This window comes from Dendrobates tinctorius, unplaced genomic scaffold, assembly GCF_039654945.1.
Source record: "Dendrobates tinctorius isolate UK_male_01 unplaced genomic scaffold, ASM3965494v1 ptg000012l, whole genome shotgun sequence".
NCBI lineage: Eukaryota > Metazoa > Chordata > Amphibia > Anura > Dendrobatidae > Dendrobates > Dendrobates tinctorius.
In genome coordinates, this window is record NW_027361680.1 from 19294000 (window position 1) to 19317486 (window position 23487).

Genomic DNA, 23487 nt, shown 5'->3' on the forward strand with positions numbered 1-23487 from the left:
AGGAGTAATCTAATCTTTCATTCAGTCCTAAGGGACCTTGCGCATTTGCTTTGATGATCCATTTTGCTTCCTGTCTCAGCAGGATTTTATTATGATCACCTCCGCATGGTGGAAATTTAACTACTTCCAATCCAGCAAAATGCAGGTATTGAGGATTAGATTCATGTTTCTGTTGGATGTGCTTTATAAATCTTAGTGATCCCTTTCCTGTAGAAATAGAATGAAAATGTTCACGAAATCTTACAAACATTGATCTTATCATTTTTCCTATATAATAAAAAGAACATGGACAGAAAATGATATAAACAACATATTTGGTTTTGCAAGTGATTAAATCTTTAACCCTATGCTGGATATGGCCAATCTGCAGCAAGTTCCCTGTTAAATGAAACTGACAAAAATTGCCTTTAGGGGTATTGCTGGTTAGCCAATTACCATGTGGTTTTGAAACACGGTTATGCACCAATAAATCTGTCAAGTTATTAGTTCTTTTGTAAGCAAACCGAGGTTTGATTTTTCCACATTTATTCAGATCATTGTCAGACTCCAAAATGTGCCAATTCTTACGAATTGACGCATGAATGGTTTTATCAAGTGGGGTGTGTTTGAAACAAAAATTAAAAAACTTCTCCTGTGCTGACAAAGGGGATTGTTTTTTAAAACGATTTGGTTTTTTTCTCGAAAGGTCAAGCTGTGTTTTATTTATGACTCACATTTCAGCTTCATTTAATAGATTGGATGGATAGCCCCTATCCAAAAAATGCTCCTTTAATTCTTCCATTTGCTGTTTAAAACAAGCATCGTTATTAATTTTTCTTAACCGCAACATTTGGCTATATGGTAAGCTTTTTTTGGTATAACAGGGGTGAGCTGAATCAAAATGCAGCATAGAATTAGTGGCTGTTATTTTCCTATGAACTTTTGCAAGCATAGCACCTTCTCTGATGCTGATTTCTATGTCCAAAAAACTTTTTCATGACCAAAACAGGAGGTAAAACGCATGTTTTCATCATTTGTACCGTTAAAATATTCAACAAAATTCTCAAATTCAGACTGTCCACCATCTCAAATGATGAAGACATCGTCCACAAATCTTAAATAGCATTTTATGTGCTTCAAAAGGGGATTTTTTACGCTAGTGATGTATTTCTCCTCAAAAACCGCTAAAAATAAATTGGCAAAAACAAGCTACGGGCGTACCCATAGCGGTACCGACTAATTGCAAATACCATTGATTAAGGAATTTGAAAGCATTGTGTGTCAATACAAAGTCTAGACCTTCCATTATAAAGGAAATAAAATCTGAAGTTTTATTTGAATTTGAGAATTTTTTTAACTGCATTAATGCCTTGTTTATGCGGGATTCTAGTGTATAAATTTACCACATCTATGGAAGTTAAAGCAAAATTTGGTTGCCATTCAATTGATTGCAATGCTACTAGAAAGTCACCAGAATCTTTCACAAATGAAGGAATTTGCGATAAAAGCGGTTTGAGGGACCAATCTAAATACTGCGGCAGAGGTTTAGTGATTGAATTTTTCCCAGACACAATGGGACGACCTGGAGGTTGGGAAAGGGACTTGTGAATTTTAGGAATGCTATACCAATGGGGAATACAAGGATGCAAAGGAAATAGTTTTTCACCTTTTTAGTTAAAACACCATTTTCTACATTTTTGCGTAAGAAGGACCTCAATTTATCTTTATATTTAGGAACTAGATTTTTTTCCATTCGTAAATATGTGTCCGTTTGATTTAGTTGGGACAAACCTTCTTTAATATAATAATCTTTTTCTAACAGTACGAGGTTACCACCCTTATCAGCTCTGCGGAAAATATTGTCATCCAATTGTTGCATTTGTTTTAATGCTCAGAACTGAGCTGTTGACAAATTTTTAGATGGCGCCTGATACAATAGTGCCTCAACATCCTTGACCACTAGTTCATGAAAAAGATCTATGACATTACCCGGTGAAGTCGGGGGGCATAAAATTTGACTTAACTCCTCCTGTAAAGGGAGAAGCAAAAGAAACATCATTTTGCAGATTAATTTAAGTAACATCTGAATGTGAAATTTCCGTAAGCATTGCCACAATCAAAATGAGAAGGATTTTCAGGTGGATATGCCATGAAACCTAAGGTTCCTATGGAAACCAGATTTTTTCTTTCAATGTGTGAAAACTTTTTTTCTTTATTGGCAAACGCTTTATGTAAATGCAGTTTTCTAACACATTTAAACAGATCAATTTTAAATTCAGTTAAGTCAAAAGGTTCAGGAATACAGACATTCAAGCCTTTTGATAATACAGAAACATGGTAAGGGTGAGTGCTTTACCAGTCAAGTTAACTATTTGCAGTTCATTATTCGAATCAATTATTTCCTCCAGGAAACCTGTTTGCGTTTCTTCCCTGCGTTTACAGCGTCTCCCCCTCGTCTTGTTTTTTTTCCTAAAGGGACCGCTGAACTACAGGGAACAGGAGTACCAGGTTCAACCAAATCTTCAGCTGCACTTGAATTAGAGTCTGTAGCATTATATAGGAAAAACGAGAAGATCAATGTTTGTAAGATTTCGTGAACATTTTCAGTCTATGTCTACAGGAAAGGGATCACAGCACATCCAACAGAAACATGAATCTAATCCTCAATGCCTGCGTTTTGCAGGAATGGAAGCAGTTATATTTCTACCATGCGGAGGTGATCATAATAAAATCCTGCTGAGACGGAAGCAAAATGGATCAAAGCAAATGCACAAGGTCCCTTAGGACTGAATGAAAGATTAGATTACCCCTGCTTCTTGTAATAATGTGCTTTATTATAATTTCTATCTGAACTGCAATCAACGTATTTTGTTATATGTAAGAATGTTTGTCATTTTTTAATTGCACAGTTTTTTGTATATTTTCTTAATTTTGTTTGTATATTGATTATATGCAAATTTTTCACAATGAAGTGCATAAAAGGAAATGACATAGAAATTGTTACATCTGGACCCGTGGAAGCGAGTTTAACGTGAAACGGTCGTAGTTATGTTTCTTGCCTGCACTTATCCTGCCCTCATAAACCTTGTCCATGTATGCTTTTCTGAAATAGAGGACTTAGGTTTTTTATGATACGGTAAACGGAGTGTGCTGCTGTTTTCCTTATTTTTTGGATTGCCTCATGTGTGCTTCTTCAAGCAACCACCTTCATTACCGTGCTTTCACCCTGCAAAGTGTTGCTGACTCAGAGTCCACCCACTCCACCAGTAAGTAGACTGTTTCTTAGTGCCATTCTATTTTTTTCTTTTTTGATCACCATGAGGGATTGTCTAGTGGGACAGCAAATTTTGGGTATTGAAGGACAAGGAACTATTGATGGTGCTGGTAATTTTTACTCCATCCACCAGTAAATTTTTCCACTGAGGCTTGATGGTGAGAACCTCATCAGCTAAAGCAGCAGCTTGTTCCACTGTCGCTGGTTTCCTCTCACGCACCCATTCCCAGATCTCAGCTGGGCATTTGGCGTAAAACTACTCTTTTAGTATGACCTGGAAGAAAGTATCCCAAGTTAAGGTCCCCTCACCCTCCACACAGTGATGACATACTTGTTTGAGCCTGTGGGCATACATATTGAAAGACACTTCCCCATCACAGGCTAAGGAGCGGAACTGAGTCCTGTATGTGTCTGGAGTGGCAACAAAATGTTTTAGAATGTCCTCTTTTACCTCCACATACTCACAGTTCTACCGGAGGTCCATAGCTCTATAGGCTTCACAGGTCCACCCTCTAAAAGCCCCACCAGATGTCTGACTCACTCCCTTTCTGGGACTTCCATTAATCGACACTGATGTTCGAAGTCCTGGAAGAAACCCTCAATGTTGCCTACAGCTTCATTAAATGGCATAAAGTCCTTGTGGGACACTCTGGGAAATTCTCTCATGGTGGATGCTGTGGATACAGTCTGTCTGGGGCTTCCATCTGCTTCCACAGTGAGCTGTCTCTCCACCAATGCCCTCTCTTGAGCTCTATGAATGGCCTCTATCTTATCTTCTATGGTGACCCCCTCTCCAACAATGCCAACTGCTCCTCGTACCACACAACCCACTGACTTTTTTGGGAATTTACCTGCAGCTCCTGTCTTTCCTCCCTTTGGTGTGGGAATCCTTTTTCAGTGCCATCTTGCAGGCAATCTCCTTCCAAAGCCTTAATTAGTTGGTCCTTGGTCAGTCCTTTATAGCAGACTCCTAATTCACCGTCCTTTGTAATTTCCCCACAGTCCAGTTTTTGTATCCTGAGGTTTCGGTTCCAGATGTTGATGGGCCGCTGTTCTCCATTCTTTCTGCCCTGACCCCACTGCTTGCCACCAGTTTGTGACAGGGTATGCGACAGAGCAGAAAGAGACACCAGGCCGATAAACAATCCAACAAGATTTCTTGGAACAGGGAAATGGGCAGCACAAATAAAGGTAATTCTGCAGCGTCCGTAATTAGTCCACAATGAATTCACACAAAGGTAGCAGATCCAGGGGCACCACCCGGCAATCCGACACCAGGAAAATAGAAATAGTCCTTGAGTGAATTCAATGAATCCAGCAGATGAAGGACACAACTCAGTCCCACATGGCAGCTTCCAACAATACACACGGTCACAAGGATCTCGCCTCAGCATAAGATCCCAGCTCTTCACAAATCACCACATAACTTTAGATTCTTTAGATTCAGTCCTCAAAACCAGCAGGGTGGCGAGAAATCACAGTTCCATGTGGCAAATGATCTCCAATCTCCATACATGATACCAAGATCCAGCTGAACCTGCAGATCCTTGTCCTTCAAAGCACACAGCATCAACTAATCCAACATGTGGCTTATTGTCCTAACACTCTTAGGATCAGCCCCTTGTTGGGCAGAGATACGAACACCCACCCCCTTAAACATAGCTCCAAGGATTAAGAATGTTCCAGAAACCCTGTCTGAAGTCTGTCTACAAGTTTGTGTAGTGGTGAAGCCCCCTCCAGATACAGGACAAGGAATGTTAATATAAACCTGACTACAGTATGGTCCATGTATACAGGCTGGGCTGACACTGTTACAGAGGGCTATGGCACAAGCAGGGCGCCAGTTACCTGGGTTGTGGTGCTGCAGAGCTGTCCACTGACTGTGGTGCTGCAAGTGTAGTGCCCGCTCTGCCCACTCCAGCTTTGCTATGTACAAGAAGAGCGGCACTACACATGCTCAAGAGTCTCCCCTATTGCTAGCATTATACAAGCCTTCCTGGGAAATAGTGCTGTAGCTTTTAGTCATCAAGAGCACAATGTAAAAATCACCTGGATTCTTCACTGCAAGAGGGGATTTTAGCAGGCAGATGTAGTCTGTGTGTGTGTGTAGGTGCAGGCAACCCAGCACTGATGTCCTCCCTACCTGGGCAGCAGGCTGGGAATGTCCCCCTGACTAAAACTGGCAGAAGAGTTAGAGTATTTGGACAGTATTTTACCTCAGTATTTAATCAGTGTTTTACTTCAGTACCTGGTCAGTATTTTCCCTCAGCGGTTTAGTATTTTACCTCAGTATTTAATCAGTTTTTTACCTCCGTATTTGGTCGGCATTTTACCTCAGTGTTTGGTCAGTGGTTTACCTCAGTGTTTGGTAAGTATTTTGTCAGTATTTTACCTCAGTTTGGTCGGTAAACTCAGTATTTTACCTTCGTGTTTTTTCAGGATTTTACCTGTGTTTGGTCTGTGTTTTACCATAGTGTTTGGTCAGTATTTTACCTCAGTATTTGGTAATTATTCGAAATTATGTTACCTCAGTATTTTACCTCTGTTCAGCATTTTACTTCAGTGTTTGGTTGGTGTTTTACCTCAGTGTTTGGTCAGTATTTTACCTCAGTATTTGGTAATTATTTTACCTCAGTATTTGGTCAGTATTTTACCTCAGTGTATGTTCAGTATTTTCTCTATAGCTTCATTGGAGGACACAGGAACCATGGGTGTATGCTGCTACCAACTAGGAGGTGGACACTATGCACATAAAAAAGTTAGCTCTTCCTCTGCAGTATACACCCCACCGACTGGCACTAAATTAATCAGTTTTTAGCTTCTTTTCAGGTATCCGGAGGAATACAGGGTGAATAGTCACTACTGTACTCCCACGCAGAGACTGAGTATGGCGTGTATTGCCACCCAGTATACTCATATGTCTATTCGGCAGGACTCCAACCATTAACAGAAGCATGTTCAGGTGATCCGGACCCGCGCGCCTGCCTCCGTCCCCCTATCCACTCGTCCACCAGAGCCTGTCGGCTTGAGGAGACACAGACGTCCCGCAACATGGATTCCGGACATCCGATCTTCATGCATGGGGAGGTACTTTCCCTCTCTCTCCCTTCCCTTTCCCCCCAGGTGCTGAAGGACCCAAGGGAAAGCGAGTGTGGAAGATCAGGGAAGAAAAAAAAAACAAAGTAAGATCTTTTTCCTTTATTTAGGGAGGGCATTTGGGGGGTACGTCTCCTTTAGTTCGGGGGCTCCGGGCATACCTTTTTTTGCGGTGTTTTTGAGGACTCAGCGCCGCTCCACCATGGGGGGGATCTGGAGGTTTGGGGCACTGGGGCTTCCTTGGTCTATGTGCCCCTCTGCAGAAAGGACCTGTAGCTTGGTTTTGCGCTGCTGTGGGGATCTCCGTGCTGCCCCCATGCTCCAGCAGTAACTGGCTGTAATCTAGATCCCGGCTTCTCTCGGGCCTAGTTACAGCGCTGGCTCTTCCCCCCGCTCTCAACTTCCGGGTGGGCTTTTCTCCTGCCCGTTTCTTTCTCTCACCTCTTCCTGCACTCAGCGGAGAGCTCCGCCCACTACTCCCAGCCTCCTCAGTCTGCTGGAATCGCAGCCATCTTGCTCCCCCCGGACCCTGTGACTAGCTCCGCCCCTCTTCCGGCTTCTGAGAGCGGGATCCGTCTCTGCAGCGCACTTTCCCCGGCTGGGTCCCTTGCATCCTCCTTAAAGACGCCATCTTCTGGCTGATGCACCCTGACGGCATTAGCCTCAGAAGATCCTGCGTTTCTCCCTGCCTGGTTCTGCGCTCGGTACACTCATCGCAGCTACTGCCCGGGAGCAGACGACAAGATACTGTGAGTAGCTCTGCAGACTAACACTCTCCTCTGCATCTTCTCTGTCCCCTAACCTTCTTGCAACAGTTAGTGGGTCTGCTCATGTCTAAGCACAAAGGAGAGCCTGCTGATCCTCCTGCTTCCTCTTCTACTCTGGTTAGACACTATTCGTGATCTTTGTGCAAAAACAAACTCCCTTCAGGTCTCCTCTGTGTCAGGGCTGCAGCAACCCCACTGTACCTACTACCCAGGAGTCCCTTTGTACCCCAGGTGAGACCGAGACCCCTATCCCAGGGTGGGTTCCTCTGTCGCAGTCTGTACCGGAGCTCACCAGGGTGTCGCAGACCCTGGTGTCTGTGCTTGACAGATTGCCCCTTCTGGCCCCCGCATTCACCAACGGGTCACATGATTCTCCGTCCGGCCCTTCCAAAACAGGCCGCAAGAGACCCAGACAGGAGCACCATTCTAGGTCCTCTTCCCAGTCCATCTCACTATCCGGTCTTTCACAGCGAGATCTCTCTTCCAGATCCTCCTCTCCCAAGTCAGGTGAAGCGTTTTCAGATGTGCTTTCAGAGGATGATTTGGATCCAGATTCAGAACAGGCCTCTAAACATGAGGGATATAGTCCAGAGCCTTAACCACCTTAAAAGGTCTTTGCCCCACACAGTGAATTTGTGGAGATACTCACAAGGGAAAGGGAGAACCCTACCAGACGCTTCCAAAGAGGGAAGCGCCTCGGCATCCTATATCCCTTCTCCCCTGAGCTCACCGCTAACTGGGCGGCTTCCCTGCCTGAGGACCCGCCAGTCTCCAGACTGTCCTCCAACATGGTCCTCCTGCTTTCCAATGCAGCATCCCTCAATGATTCCAACGATAGGATTATAGAATTGCTGGCAAAGTAAGCCTGTGAAGTGGCTGCTTCTACATTATGCCCGGCCTTTGCCTCTACCTGGGTTTTAAGGGCCATAGCTAGATGGACTAAACAGCCTCGTAAGGGCATCCTCACGGGAGCTCGTCCAGGGTAGCTAGCCGACCTTGCGGACCAGATTTCCTACGCAGGGAAATATTTGGTATCTGCCTCCCTCGAAGCCATGTCGTGCGCAGCTCTGGCATCCAGCAATATGGTGGCCATCAGGAGGAATATTTGACTCAAAGCATTGCAGGCAGACTTGTCATCAAAGAAGTCGCTTACCAGTCTCCCCTTCCAGAGGGCCCGCCTGTTTGGCTCCATGTTGGACCAGATTATTAAAGAGGCCACAGGGTCTTCCTGCTTTGCTGGAGATGTACGGTGCCAGTTTGGTGGAGGGGGAGATGCCATAGTCCATGCGAGAGGCAATAATTGTTGTACTGCCGAAGCAGGGTAAGGATCCGATAGATCCAGCCTCTTATCGTCCAATCTCGTTATTAACTACAGATGTTAAAATTTTGGCTAAAATGTTGGCTAACCACCTAAATTAAGTAATAACGATAATAATATATAGGGATCAATCGGGGTTTATGCCCAATAGTTCTACAGCACATAACCTCAGGTGACTGTTTCTTAATTTGCAGGCAAAGGCGGATAATAATAAATTTAATTTCTATAGCGCCGAAATATTCCGCAGCACTTTACATTTCAGAGGGGACTTGTACAGACGATAGACATTACAGTCTAACAATAATCACATAGATCATAACAGATACCAAGAGGAATGAGGGACCTGCTCGCAAGCTTACAATCTATGAGGAAAAAAGGTAGACACGAAGGGTGGGTGGTAACAATTGCCCTGATTGTATGGACCAGCCATAATGTTAAGTGTGTAACAGTACAGACACAAAGGGCTAATCGATGCATAAAGCATGTGGGAACATGATGCGGGGAACCTGGTTGTGGTACAACTATTGACTATGCCACGCAGGGAATGTTAGGTTAATGTGTTGAGGCGGAAGGCCAGTCTGAATAAATGCGTTTTTAGGGCACGCTTAAAATTGTAGGGATTGGGGACTAGTCGTATTGACCTGGGAAGTGCATTCCAAAGAATTGGTGCAGCACATGTATAGTCTTGGAGACGGGAGTAGGAGGTTCTGATTATTGAGGATTATATGGCTTGGATTGTGGTGTCATTAGACGCTGCTAAGGCGTTTGATAGTGTGAAGTGGCGGTATTTGTGGGCGGTTTTGAGGGCTATGGGTTTTGGCATGAAATTCATAAGATAGGTGCAGCTGTAAAACGCATCTCCGAGTGCTAGGGTACGGGTGAATGGTCTTCTGTCTGAGGATTTTCTTTTGTATTGGGGAACACGGCAGGGGTGCCCTTTGTCCCCTCTGCTGTTTGCGATTGCTATAGAGCTTCTGACGGTGGCGTTACGGAGGGATAAGGATATAAAGGGTTATAGATATTGAAGTCATGAAGAGAAGCTAGCCCTGTATGCGGATGATGTATTATAATTTCTGGAAGATGTGCAGGAGTCTTTGAGAGTGGCTATGCATATCTTTTATGATTAGGTCACTGAGGAGGATAACCGGGGAATAAGCTAGGCAACCAGATGACCAGAAAGGTTGGTAACTTAGTGGATTGCAGACTCCTAAAACTAACAACACAACTAGAATTAGCCGTGGGACATACCTATGATGCCCTAGACGCTTCAACAGAGCCAAAGGGTTAACTAAGCCTAAAGCAAGAAAGGGGAAAGCTAAACTGTCCCGGAGTAGAATCCCAAAGGAATAGATAGCCCCCAAACATATATTGCCGGTGAGACAAGATGAGGCACAAACACAGGCAGAAAATAGAGCAAGCAAATGGTGAGGCCCAAACTGTCTAGATAGGACAGGACAGAAAAGATAGTGTCTGCAATCACGCACAAAACTTTAAGAAAAATCCAACACATCTGATATGTAAAAATACTGAGGCCACAAGACCTCTCCCCCACTAGATCAGCATTCTGGTGTGAACTGGAAGCAAAACAAAAGTTACTGATATAACACAGGGGACTAGCAATATTGAACAGACTGACAAACTGTGGCATATGGAGCAGGGTCCAGCAAAGGTCCCAGCAGGGAACAATGCTGAACCCACACAGCAAAGCAGAAAGCAGAGAAAGGCAAAACTGGATAAAATGCAAAAAGATTCCAGCAAACAAATAACTTATCTGAACGATGCAGGACCAAGCAGGGGGCAAGCGGACTTTAAAATGCACAGGAAGAAAACCAAATCACCAGCAACAACTGAAGGAAGTCTGCTCACTTAAATCTTCCCAGTCTGTAACACCTGACCTCCACTCCTCCCCTTCAGGTGATTGACTTCTGTCAACTTGACAAGCTCCATTACCCGCAGCAACCACCAGAGGGAGCCCAAACTCAGAAGTCAGGTCAAAAGTGTTCACAACAGGGCTGTGGAGTCGGTAAGCCAAACCTGCGACTCAGACTCCTCAATTTCCCTTACACCGACTCCAACTCCGACTCCGAGACTCCCACATATATTGCTTATATTTAAGTGAAAAATTTATTATAGTACAATGTGATCATCAGACATTTAATCATTTCTATGATCCAATAATCAAGATATTTAGATAGAACATAATATCTATTTATTGGAATACAACTTTAGAACACAAAAAACTGTAATAAATTGTAAATATGTAATACACTGTATACATGTACATGTATACGGTACAGACCAAAGTTTGGACACACCTTCTCATTCAAAGAGTTTTCTTTATTTTCATAACTATGAAAATTGTAGATTCATTCTGAAGGCATCAAAACAATGAACTAACACATGTGGAATTATATAATTAAAGTGTGAAACAACTGAAAATATGTCTTATATTCTAGGTTCTTCAAAGTAGCCACCTTTTGCTTTGATTACTGCTTTACACACTCTTGGCATTCTCTTGATGAGCTTCAAGTGGTAGTCCCCAGAAATGGTCTTCCAACAGTCTTGAAGGAGTTCCCAGAGATGCTTAGCACTTGTTGGCTCTTTTGCCTTCACTCTGCGGTCCAGCTCACCCCAAACCATCTCGATTGGGTTCAGGTCTGGTGACTGTGGAGGCCAGGTCATCTGGCGTAGCACCCCATCACTCTCCTTCTTGGTCAAATAGCCCTTACACAGCCTGGAGGTGTGTTTGAGGCCATTGTCCTGTTGAAAAATAAATGATGGTCCAACTAAACACAAACCGGATGGAATAGCATGCCGCTGCAAGATGCTGTGGTAGCCATGCTGGTTCAGTATGCCTTCAATTTTGAATAAATCCCCAACAGTGTCACGAGCAAAGCACCCCCACACCATCACACCTCCTCCTCCATGCTTCACGGTGGGAACCAGGCATGTAGAGTCCATCCATTCACCTTTTCTGCGTCGCACAAAGACATGGTGGTTGGAACCAAAGATCTCAAATTTGGACTCATCAGACCAAAGCACAAATTTCCACTGGTCTAATGTCCATTCCTTGTGTTCTCTAGCCCAAACAAGTCTCTTCTGCTTGTGGCCTGTCCTTAGCAGTGGTTTCCTAGCAGCTATTTTACCATGAAGGCCTGCTGCACAAAGTCTCCTCTTAACAGTTGTTGTAGAGATGTGTCTGCTGCTAGAACTCTATGTGGCATTGACCTGGTCTCTATTCTGAGCTGCTGTTAACCTGCGATTTCTGAGGCTGGTGACTAGGATGAACTTATCCTCTGCAGCAGAGGTGACTCTTGGTCTTCCTTTCCTGGGGCGGTCCTCATGTGAGCCAGTTTCTTTGTAGCGCTTGATGGTTTTTGCCAATGCACTTGGGGACACTTTCAAAGTTTTACCAATTTTTTGGACTGACTAACCTTCATTTCTTAAAGTAATGATGGCCACTCGTTTTTCTTTACTCAGCTGCTTTTTTCTTGCCATAATACAAATTCTAACAGTCTATTCAGTAGGACTATCACTAACACTTTTTTTTTAATTATATAATTCCACATGTGTTAATTCATAGTTTTGATGCCTTCAGAGTGAATCTACAATTTTCATAGTCATAATAAAGAAAACGCTTTGATTGAGGTGTGTCCAAAATTCTGGTCTGTAGTGTGTGTGTGTGTGTGTGTGTGTGTGTGTGTGTGTGTGTGTGTGTGTGTGTGTGTGTGTGTGTGTGTGTGTATATATATATATATATATATATATATATATATATATATATATACACATATATACACACACACACACATATATACATATACACACACACACTATGACTTATCTCGGCTAAGATAAAGCCTAGATCCTCAGTCTACATTCAGGCTACATTCACACTATGGGCGTAGCCAGGATCAAACCTGGGGGGGGCAGAATCTCATACTGTTCCGCAGAATTTCATACTGCACACCTCAGCTGCTGCAGAACCTCATACTTCACACCCCTCCACTTGAAAATAAAGCCTGCACCTTAAGAAGATGTGGTGATGAATGCAGTCTATTTATTCCAACTATCAGTTGATGTTGATGTTACTGAAGACGAGCAATGCCTGTCCTGGGCGTCCTTTTGGGCAGCTATGAGGTGTACCTGACTGGTGCTGAAAAAAAAAAAGGAGTGTTAGTCTGTGTGCTATCCGGCTTTCATTCTTTTTGGTACAGATATGATATGGATAGACAGATATGGATAAATGGATATATAGATAGAGCAGATTTCTAATCTGCTTTTGCTATTGAAAACATTATCTATGAGCTCAAAAACCTTTCAGGTGATGCGTTTTTTAAAAAGCCGATTTGCTTTTGCAACTGAAAAACGTATCCTCAAAAAACGCAGGAAAAACGCTGTGTGTGAATGTAGCCTTAGATCAGGAATAGAACAGTCATTTATAGGACATTTCATAACTTTCCCAAATTCCTATGAAAAAATATTCAGCATATTCTGCATTGAACTACTGTACCCAATTTATTATATATTTTAGGAGTCGGTCCATTTTATACCGACTCCAACTCCACCAAAATGAGCACCGACTCCACGACTCCACAGCCCTGGTTCACAACACATATCATTACTAAATTTGGGGCTCTTCCGGGATTATCTATTAACTGGGACAAGTCTGTGTTGTTGCCCTTGGACGTGGCGGCTCCTCTGACACTTGACCCTGGGATCCCCTTAAGGGTGGTACATGAGTTTAAATATTTGGGTATCGTGGTTTCGGACAAAATAGAGGACTATGTGCGGCTCAACCTGACTCGTTTGCTTGGGAAATTTCAGAAGATTGGGGCCTGGAAGAAACCATTTCTGTCTGTGGCAGGTAGAGTCAATCTGATCAAAATGATACTTATGCCTCAGCTCCTCTATATACTGCATAATGCTCCAGTGTGGTTGACACAAAGCAAATTTTATAAAATACTCTATTGAGGGCATCGGCTGCCACTAGGAATTTCGGGGGCCCATACTGGCAAAATTTTTGGGGCCCTCTTGAGACTCCACCCAGGCTCCACCCCAGCCTCGCCTCCACCCCTCAAACTGTCCACAGCCCTACCGCTCTCTCTTTTAAAAACTCCATTTCTCACCAATCACACATTAACAGTTCCCATCACCAGATCACACATATAGCCGGCAGCTTTTGTTTTGGCCAAAGGATTTTTTAAGCCGCCACCACAACACGGTAGACACTTTTGGCCGAGCTCTACTCTACTGTAATCTATTAAACATTTGTTAAAATGTGCAATACAATTTAGGTATTTTTTAAATTATTTTTCAATTTTTAAAATGACCAATAATATCACATACAGGGGACAAATTCCACCGTACCATGACCAAACCATATAATACCACCACATAATGACCTATAATACCACATACAAAGGAACAAATACCATCACAAAATGTCCAGACCACATATTACCACCACAAAGTGACCAAATAATAGCATATACAAGGAACAAATACCACACCATGACCAGACCACATATTACCACCACAGTGACCAAATAATAGTACATACAAGGGACAAATACCGCAACACCATGTCCAGACCACATGTTACCACCACATAGTGAATGAATACTACAATACTGATCAGTAATAAAAAAACACAATACTATTACCATAAGTACCACTATACATAGGAAATCTGTACTTAGTATGCAGTGTCTGTGTACAGGTAATACAGTGATCAAAGACATTATACACAGGAGCTTTGTATATAGTATACAGTGTATAGTGTAAGTGTATAGGTAACACAGACTCACCAGTAACTTCTCTAGGTGAAGTCCTTAATCTTTGCTTTTCATCTTTCATCGAGCACAGACCGCCATCACTTCTTCCAGCCAGGGCTCGTCTCTGCAGGAAATAACACAGTTATCTATAGCTCCACTTGCAGAACACATTACTTATTTTTTTCGCAACTTCTACATTACACCACATGAAGAAAAAAGGCAACATAGTATCACTCTACACAGTAACAGGACTGTTCCCCATTTAAAACAGTATACTAAAAAAATAAAATAAATACATCACTGTAGTAATAATATCCCTTAATTAGCCCCTATGGTAATATCCCCCATCCTGGCCCCCGTGTTTCTCATTCCTGGCTTCAGCCATATGTTCTCTCATCCTGCCCTCATTAGTATCCATTCTGCCCTATATGATCTCCCCATCCTGCCCCATCTGTCTCCATCGTATCCATCCTGCCCCATGATCCTGCACGATCTGTCTCCAATCCTGCCCCCATGTCTTTCATCCTGCCCCGTGTCTCCATTCTGCCCCCAGTGTCTTTAATCATGCCCTGTAGATCCATTCTGCCCCGTGTCTCCAATCCTGCCCCAGTGCCTGCAATCCTGCCCTGTTATGAATGGGTCACCGAGGATAGCAGGCCCAGGCTAAGCCACAGAAAACCAGAGAGGTTGGTAACTGAGCGGCTTGCAGACCCCTGATCATATCTACACAACTAGCAGTAGCTGTGGAGCGTACCTACGATGATCCTAGATGCCTCGGCACAGCCGGAGAGCTAACAGCCTAAAGCAAGAAAGGGGAAATCTAAACTGCCCCAGAGCAGACCCCAAAGGAATAGATAAGCCCCCAAACATATTGTCGGTGAGACGAGATGAAAACACAAATGCAGGCAGAAAACTAGACTGAGCAAATGATGGGGCCCACACTGACTAGACAGGACAGGAAAGACACTGTCTGCAATCAGGCAAAAAAAAACCCTGCAAAAGTCCAACACGTCTAATGCACAAAAAACACTGAAGTCGCACGACTTCGCCCCCACTATATCAGCACTCTGGTATATTCTGAAAGCAAAGCAAAAAGAGACCAATATAACAGGGGACAAAACAAACTGGCACAAGCAGTAACATATGGGCGGTGATTCAGCACAGCCCCAGCCGGAGCTGGATGACCCGCATAAAGCAGAGATAGACAAAACAAGATCAAATGCAAACAGAAAAACAAATGAACCACTTAGCTGAACCATGCAGGGACAGAGCAGGAGACGTCAGACCTCTGAAGGCAAAGGAAGAAAAGCAGGGATAGAGGGAGTCGGCTGTCTTAAATCCCAATCTGAAACCCCAGATCTCCAATAGTCATCCTCATTATCAGGTGGCAAGCCTCTGTCAATCAGATCAGCTCCACTACCTCCAGTAACCACCAGAGGGAGCCCAGAAAGAGAACTCGCAACCCCTCTGTCAATCTGACCAGCTCCACTACCTTCAGTAATAACCAGAGGGAGGCCAGAAAGAGAATTCATAACACTGCCCCCAGTGTCTGCAATCCTGCCCCCAGTGTCTGCAATCCTGTCCCCTGTGCCTCCAATTATGCCTACTGTGCCTCCAACCATGCCCCAAGTATCTCCCAATCATGCCCCCAGTATCTCCAATCATGCCCCCAGTATCTCCAATCATGCCCCCGAGTATCTCCAATCCTGCCCCCTGTATCTCCAATCCTGCCCCCTGTATCTCCAATCCTGCCCCCGTGTCTTAAATCTTGCCCCATTCTCCATCCTGCCCCCAGTATGTCTCCAATCCTGCCCGTCTCCATCCTGCTCCCCGTGTCTCCAATCTGCCCTGGCAGGATGGAGACACAAGGTTCATGTGTCTCCATCCTGCCGGGGGAAACATATTAGCCACTTTCAATAATAATGAAAAAAAAAAAAAAAAACACAAAAACTTTCTTCTTACCTGGCCACGCTCCTGCGGCAAAGATGCAACTGCTTCTATGTGATCTGCTGAAGGACCTGTGGTGACGTCATCGTCATGTGATTAGGGGGCCGAGCTGATCAATGGTGAAGGCCTGTGATCAGCTCCGCCCCCTGATCTCATGACGATGACATCACAGGTCCTTCACCACTTCAGCTGCAGCGCACAGGCTTGGGGCCCCTGACCTGCTGGGCCCCCTTCTGTACTGCTGTTCACCGGGTCCCATACGGCAGTAAGGGCAGTAATGCCCCGATGGCGGCCCTGATTAAGGGATCTGATTTGGAAGGGTGGATGGACACGCATCAAATTAGAGCATCTGCAGAGATCAAAGGATGAGGGTGGTTTGGCGGTCCCTAACCCCTGGATATATTATATAGCGCCCCAATGTCAGCATATGGTGGGATGGGGAGAATCTACCCAAAATACATCAGCTGGGATAATCATTGAATATATAGTGGGGAAGGGTCCATTGTTAGCTAGTTTGGAAGTGGGTAGATTTAGATTTAACCCAGAAAAATCCCCAACCATAGTTATGATGGGGAAAGTTTGGCAGAAAATTAAACAGTGGAGGGGGTGAATTTACACGATATGCGTCGATTTGGTTTGACCCTTGAATGACGGAGTTCATGAGATTGCGGGGGTTTTGGTCAGTGGAGGCGTATTGGCATTTGGTTCGTGTCTCAGTTGTTCGATGGTGGTGTTATTAAAACTTTTCAAATGCTCAGGAATGAGTTTCCTCTGAGCCAGAAGATGTTTCTCCAGTATCTGCAGCTGAGACATGCCCTAAATAAACAAAACAAAGTGTTATGTGTGGTTCTCCAGTCAGATAGTTTGGAGAATCTCATAGGACCCCTGAGGAATTCGAGGGGGTTCATCACTTTGATGTACAGGGGCCTGGCCAAGTTCTCCAAAAAATATTACATAGTTGTCATGGGAGATTTCAACTATCCAGACATTTGTTGGGAAACTCTCTCAGGCAAAACTAACAGGTCAAGGAAATTCTTATCCTCTCTTGCTGACAACTTTATCTTCCAAAAGGTAGGGGAGAAAACAAGGGGATCTGCTACCTTGGATCTAATCCTTATAAACAGGGAGGAAATGGTTGAGGAGGTAAAAGTGGCTGGGACCCTAGGAGGTAGCGACCATGCTATTTTAGAATTTTGGATAACTAGAGGAGGAAGACCTGTGAAGACTCAGACGTCAAGGTTAGATTTCAGAAAGGCAGATTTTAAGGGATTCAGAAATAGAATTGGAGGTATCCAATGGCTGGATATCCTTAAAGACAAAAATGTCCAGGAAGGATGGGAAATCTTGAAAAATGAAATTCTCAAACCACAATTGTTAACAATTCCGAAAAGAGGGAAGAATAGGAAGCATTTAAGGAAGCCAGGATGGATGAACAAAGAACTTAAACACATGCTAAAAAGGAAGAAAAAAATGTTTATAAAATGGAAAGAGGGAAGCATATCTAAAGAAGAATATAATGCTGTCTGCAGAACCTGCAGGGCACAAATCAGATTATCTAAAGCTGACAATGAATTGAGGCTTGCAAGAGATGTCAAAAGCAATAATAAAGGATTTTGGGGATATGTCAAAAGTAAAAGAAAAGTCAAAGACGCTATAGGATTTTTACAGGATGAAAATGATGAAATGGTAAGAAAGGATGTTGAGAAGGCCGAACTTTTAAATTCCTATTTTGCATCTGTTTTCTCTCAGAAAGGAAATGTAACATCAACTGTTCTTCACTGTCCTATTAAGGGAATAGAAGAATCCAGGATATCTATAAACAGAAAGATAGTGAGGAAACACTTAGCTAACCTAAATGAATTCAAGTCTCCAGGTCCAGATGAATTACACCCCAGAGTACTGAAGGAGATAACAGAAGAAATTTTTGAACCCCTCTCCATAATCTTTGAAAAGTCTTGGAGAACAGAAGTCCCAGAAGACTGGAGAAGAGCAAATGTTCCTATTTTCAAAAAGGGGAAGAAGGTGGACCCAGGCAACTATAGGCCGGTGAGTCTGACTTCTATACCAGGAAAGATCTTTGAACAAATTATTAAACAACATGTATGTCAGTACCTGGATAAGAATGAAGTGATTAAACAGAGTCAGCATAGGTTTGTAACTAATAAGTCATGTCAGACTAACTTAATTTCCTTCTATGACGGAATCACTGATTGGGTGGATCAAGGAAATGCTGTAGATATGGTATATCTTGACTTCAGCAAAGCATTTGACAAAGTCTCTCATACAATCCTTATTGAAGAAATGACTAAGTATGGAATGGACAAGGCAACTGTTAGGTGGATTCATAACTGGCTTAGTGATCGGACCCAAAGAGTGGTCTTAAATGGCTGCACATCCAGTTGGAAGAATGTCTCAAGTGGGGTACCACAGGGCTCTGTCCTGGGCCCTGTATTGTTCAACATCTTTATCAACGATTTAGATGAAGGAATTAAGGGTAAACTGATTAAATTTGCTGATGACACAAAGCTAGGAGGGATAGCTAATACTAGAGAAGACAGAGAGAGGATTCAAAAAGATGTAAATAAACTGGAGAAGTGGGCAGCAACTAACAGAATGGTTGTTAACAGGGAAAAATGCAAAAGTACTACATCTGGGCAATAAAAATGAAAAAAAGCATATACAGAATGGGAGGAATAGGCCTAAGCAACAGCACATGTGAAAAAGATTTGGGTATACTAATAGATCACAGACTGAATAGGAGTCAACAGTGTGATGCAGCAGCAAAAAAGGCAAATGCAATTCTAGGATGTATTAACAGAAGCATACAGTCTAGATCACGTGAAGTCATTATTTCCCTCTACTCCTCTTTGGTCAGACCTCATCTGGAATATTGTGTCCAGTTTTGGGCACATTTTAAAAAGGACATCAACAAACGAGCAAGTTCAGAAAAGAGCAACCAGAATGGTGACCGGTCTGCAAACCCTGTCTTATGAGGAAAGGTTGCAGGATTTGGGATGGTTTAGTTTGCAAAAGAGAAGACTGAGAGGAGACTTAATAGCTGTCTACAAATATCTAAAGGGCTGTCACATTGTAGAAGGATCAACTTTATTCTCATTTGCACAAGGAAAGACTAGAAGCAATGGGATGAAACTGAATGGGAGGAGGCACAGATTAGATATTAGAAAAAACTTTTTGACAGAGTGATCAATGAGTGGAACAAACTGCCATGAGAACTGGTGAGTTCTCCTTCAATGGAAGTCTTTAAACAGAGGCTGGACAGACATCTGACTGGGATGATTTAGCAAATCCTGCTTTGAGCAGGGGGTTGGACCAGATGGCCCAGGAGGTCCCTTCCAACTCTACGATTCTATGATTCTATGGACACTATTTACTGAGACATCCGTTAACGTTGAGGGAAAAATGGATGGCGGACCTGGGTCCTTTATCGGAGTCTCAGTGGGAGTCCATATTACAATATATTCCCAAGGTTTCTTTAAGTGAGGCTAAAAGGGTGTCACAGCTATATTTAGTCTATAGAGTTTACAGGACCCAGTTATGGATGATGAAGGCAGGTCTGAGAAGAGACTCAAAATGTCCAAGGTGTTCTGAGGAAGGAGCCGACCTTCTACACATGATGTGGTTGTGTTCTCGCCTTCAGCCCTTTTGGGTGAAAGTGCTCAATCTGATTCAAGAAGTGATGGGGGTAAATATTGTGCGTAACCCGCTGACTTGCCTCCTGGGATGTATGGATGATATTGCTACGGATGAATGTGGGAAACTGGCTGTTGCAAGATTGCTATATGCTGCTAGGAAGCTTTTTGCGATGCATTGGTTAGATGAAAAATCACCAGTCAAAAAAGTTTGTGAATAAAATATACTTTATTGTCCTCATGGAACGGAATATTTACATTAAGAGCGGTCAACATACAAATTTGAAAATGTGTGGGGCGGATGGATTGTCTGGGTGTGGCATCTGTTGAGTTGTTGCAGAGTAGGTTGGAAGTCGGTTAATTACCTCTGCAGAAATTGTACTTGTGCGGCTGAGCTTTTGTGAAGTGGGGTATAAACTTATGGGGGGGTACTGGGTAAAGGGGCTAGTTCATGTTAAATGAAAATGTTTCCATCTGCTTTGTAATTTTGGTATCTGTCTGAAGTTTGTGTCAGACTGTATTACATTTTATATATATGCCTTAATAAAAAGTACTTGATTTTGAAAAAAAAAAAAAAAAAAAAAAAGGCCACGGGGGGCATGAGTTTTGTCCCCAGTCCAGACCTTACTGGCCTTCCCTGAAGCGGCAGTTCTGCTCCTTTCAGCCCTTTCGTGGCGATGGAGGATTCTTCTGGTCAGTACAGGCCATAGACTTGTCAGGTCAGGAAAAAGGCTTCCTTCAAGCCCACTCCTTCCTGGAGTCCTCAAAGCTCCCACGGTAGGTCCACCAGGCCCAGACCTGGCAGATCTTCCTCAGCATGACTCGTGTAAAAAACCCAGCGTATCTCCCAGGCAAGGTGGTCATCTCCTGTTTTTCAGGGACGTTTGGCTCGACTCAGTGGAGGACGCATGAGTCAGGGAGGTGGTGTCCTCAGGATACAAAATAGAGTTGGCTTCGTAGCCCTGAGATCGGTTCGTCGAATCCCATCCTCCAAGAGATCCTGCTCTGGTTCTGGGTTTCTTTTGTCCATCGCCTCCTATTTCAGTTCGGGGGTTATCGTTCCCGTCCCAGAACAAGAACGCTTCACAGATTTCTATTCAAACCTGTTTGTAGTGCCAAAGAAGGGAGGCGTGGTTCGGTCCATTCTGGATCTGAAGTTACTCAACAAAAGGGTCCTCCCCTCCGCTCAGTAATTGCTTCCATGGAGGCGCAGGAATTTCTGTGCTCCATAGATATCTACCTCCACGTTCCGATTTTCCCAGCTCATCAGAGGTTCCTGTGTTTCGCGGTACAGAGGTACTATTTCCAGTTTGTCGCCCTGCCATTCAGACTCACGACCGCTCCCAGGGTCTTCACAAAGATCATGGTGGCATTGATGGACATTTTGAGGATCAGGGGCCTAGTGATTATCCCGTACCTTGACGACATCCTCATCAAGGCTCCGTCTTTTTCTCAGGCACAGGAAAGTCTGACCATTGTTCTCGACTCCCTGGCCGGGTTCGGGTGGCTAGTCAACAGTACAAAGTCCTGCCTTGTTCCGACTCAGTGCCTTGTCTTCTTAGGCATGCGGTTCGACACCAGTCAGGCGAGGGTTTTTCTTCCCGAAGAGAGCAATCCTCCAGCGGGTGATTTGCTCTCTGCAAGGCCTTCGGCTTCCTTTCCATTCAGCAATGAAGGTCCTGGGCAGAATGGTGGCAGCGTCAGAAGCAATCCCCTTTGCGCAATTCCACTCGAGACCACTTCAACAGGCTATTCTCTTGCAGTGGGACTGGTCTGTCCTGTCGCTGCATCGTCCGCTTCGTCTATCTCCCCGAGTCAAGGCGGTCTCTCAACTGGTGGCTGTCATTCTCCAGGGCAGGTCCTTCCTTCCCGTCCATTGGCAGGTGGTGACGATGGACACCAGTCTTCTCAGCTGAAATAAAATAAAGATTAAACAACAACCACAAGACGAATTTAATAAACCAAGGCATCATTTTAATCAGTATAGTAACGCCGACTTGACACTAAGTTACTGTGCACCATCCTGCTGAGAGGTTCCCTTTAATTCACAAATCTAATATATAAAGCTCAAAGTGTGTATGTATGTATGTATGTATGTATGTATGTGTGTGTGTGTGTCTGTGTGTGTATGTCCGGGATTGGCATCCGCACCTTCGCAGCTACAGCCACAAAATTTGGAAAATGGAGAAAAAGCAACCTGCCCATGAAAAGGGACCACCACCCAAATAATGCATATATTGATCAAAAAAATCTTTATTGAGCAAAAAACACACACAAGATGCAACACTGACCCATAAAAACAATTAAAAATGCAAAAGCATAAACTAATCATATCATGTAATGATAATGATATAGTGACCCTCCACAACAGCAAAACCCCATATGTAAGAGCCAGATGTATATTAACATATGACACAGCACATGAAGTACATATATAAGATTAGAAATAGTTCACTGCTGACAATTGTTATGTACAGAAAATATGGCTATTCACAGCACCAAGCCAGTATACAAAAGTCCCTACTCTCACTGAAATGGTCTGAATAAATGCAGAAACCACCATACATTACCAGAGAGTGCCCCTGTAAAAAGGTTAATGTTGGGTTAACCACTAGGGAGTTGAAGTTTCGTGTTAGGGAGCACGTTTTGGATATAGAAAAGGCCCAGAAAATTGAGGATCTTGCTTCTTTAAAAACCATTCCAAGGCACTTCAAGAAGTATCATGGGTGTAATCCTCAGGGTTTGCACATCAAAGCCATTGACCAGGTTGATTTAGGTGTTAGAGGTGGTGATGTCTTTAGGATTCTTTCTCAACTTGAAAGTAGATGGATTTACCGGTTAGGTACTCTTACATCTTTGGGTTTAAATGAAAACATGGGATTTGCTGCTTTTTTGTAATCTGGTATCTTTTTTATGGGTTTGGGGTCATCATTTGTTTTATAATGATTTTAACTTTTATTTTCTTGATTGCAGCATAAGAGTAGTCTTCATTTCATTATGTGTCCGTTATTATTCATCCGGGATTAGAGATTCTGTTGTGGATGTTTCTACTATCAAGATTCAAGAATTATACTATATTGCATTATATTTTATTATTTATTATTCTTGACAGCACAATTTGAATATATATTTATTCTCTATGTTATTGTTCATGAAATGTGTTTTTGTGATATATGCATTTGATAGGGTTAATATGATAGCACTATGTGATTTCCATCATATTTGTCTATGTATAGTGAGTCACTTGATGTTGCGGGGACATTAAGTTTTGTGTCCCAAATTTGTGGTATACACAGCACTAATGCACTTTATTTTTGTCATGTGAGTATTATTATGTCTTTATATATGACAATGTTTCACGTAAAGTCACGATTTATCAAGATCATAAATAATAATGTATTATATATACATCTCAATTAAGGTTCCCGGGCACTAGTCACTTTAAATTATATTGATTGATATTGGCATAAACATCAGATTCTCTTTGTTACTCCCGGTATGTTATTTGACTTTCAGACTGTGCGCATGCGCTGCTCATCACGGCCTCTGGTGCTTCCTTGTGACGCTGATATTGACACGCATAGCTTTTAGCTTGCGGTTCATTGAGCGCTGGGGGAAGTACGTCATAGGGGCGTGTTTAGCGGCGTCATGCGCCGCTTCATCTGATTGGCAATGGAGG

The 23487-nt window shown here is 43.3% G+C and overlaps 1 protein-coding gene and 1 long non-coding RNA gene across 5 annotated transcripts in view; one reads left to right on the plus strand and one right to left on the minus strand.

Annotated features, from left to right (window-relative positions):
- LOC141067166 (uncharacterized) overlaps positions 1–10792 on the plus strand; it is a 56309-nt gene extending 45517 nt beyond the window's left edge. The window contains exon 3 of the long non-coding RNA XR_012226444.1: positions 6186–10792. This is a non-coding gene — a long non-coding RNA (uncharacterized lncRNA). The remainder of the gene's footprint in view (positions 1–6185) is intronic.
- The window catches only part of FHIT (fragile histidine triad diadenosine triphosphatase), a 183631-nt gene that overhangs the window by 99818 nt on the left and 60326 nt on the right, over positions 1–23487 (minus strand). The window contains exons 2-3 of one of the 4 annotated variants that reach the window (XM_073558034.1): positions 14245–14335; positions 12463–12590 (exon numbers count right to left, since the gene is read on the minus strand). The exons of 1 other annotated variant lie outside the window; for it this stretch is intronic. The gene's annotated coding sequence lies outside the window, so the exon portion shown is untranslated. Of the gene's footprint in view, positions 1–12462; positions 12591–14244; positions 14336–20018; positions 21721–23487 lie in introns of those variants that run through there. 2 more of the 4 variants (XM_073558035.1, XR_012226443.1) reach the window with 2 other exon arrangements.